The following is a 1,093-nucleotide window of genomic DNA, read 5'->3' as shown; positions in this document are numbered from 1 at the left end:
GAGGATGAGGGAGGGGGCGTTCAGTGGTCCCCGACCGAGCGGTGGAGCCCGGCCAGCCCTTCTCTGCTCCCAGGTGCAGGGGAGGCTGGTCCAGCCCACGGCAGCCTTGGAGGGGGCCAGTTAGTGCGCCTTTCGGATGAGGCTCAGCGGGTCGCCCGCTGGCCAGGGACGACCGGAAAGGAAGGAGCAGGCTCCTGTGGGGTCCCCAGGGCCTCCAGCAGCCCCCAGGCCCGGGCGGAGCCCACACTCCTGCTCCTGCTGGGCAAGTGGGGGTGGCGCTCTGCTCTCCTGCAGCCGCCTGGCTGGCTCGCTGCGACACGGGCCCACCTGGCAAAGGTGCGGTTGGCACCGCAGGTCCGCCCAGCCTCACCTCTGCTCTGAACACCGCTTCTATTCTCTCGCCTTCTTCCTTCTCTTCTTCGAGGCTCCTCTCTTGCGTCAAACCTTCTCCTCCAGAGCAAACCCTCCCTCAGAGGCGGCCATGGAGCAGAGACTCCCGGGTCCCCAGGAACCACCTGGGAAAGCCACGTCCGGACACGGGGCAGGGGCAGCCAGGCTCAGGGACACAGAAGCCCGGGCCGTGTGGGGCGTGGGGGGTGGGAGACAGGTCTGGGCTGGCCGGCCCGATGGAGCTGGGTGGGCTTCTGGAGCTGGACTTCAGTGGGTGCCAGCATGCGGTGTCACATGCTCCTCCCTTCCTGGCACAGGCCCACGGGGGTCCTCCACCTTGTTCACTGCAGCCTCACTTAGTGGGTGGAACCGTGTCCCTCAGAAGGATGTGTTGAAACCCCCGCCGTGACTGCGACCTCATTTGGAAATGGGATCTTTGCAGATGGGAGCAAGACGAGGTCATATTGGAGTAGGGTGGCCCTCACGGTGACTCACGGTGTCCCTACAAAGGGGAGGCACCAGGAATGGAGGGCGGTGACAGCCGCACAGCACTGTGAATGCACGTAACGCCACCGCCTTACACGTGGTTCAAACGGTAAATTTTATGTACATTTTACCACAGTTTAAACCAACAAATAGCAATTGTAAAGATCAAAAAGAACAAAGCAGAGATTCGAGATATAGAGGCAGAGATAGGAGTGAT

This window comes from Pteropus vampyrus, unplaced genomic scaffold, assembly GCF_000151845.1.
Source record: "Pteropus vampyrus isolate Shadow unplaced genomic scaffold, Pvam_2.0 Scaffold227, whole genome shotgun sequence".
In the NCBI taxonomy this organism is placed as follows: Eukaryota; Metazoa; Chordata; class Mammalia; order Chiroptera; family Pteropodidae; genus Pteropus; species Pteropus vampyrus.
This window is presented reverse-complemented; position numbering follows the sequence as displayed.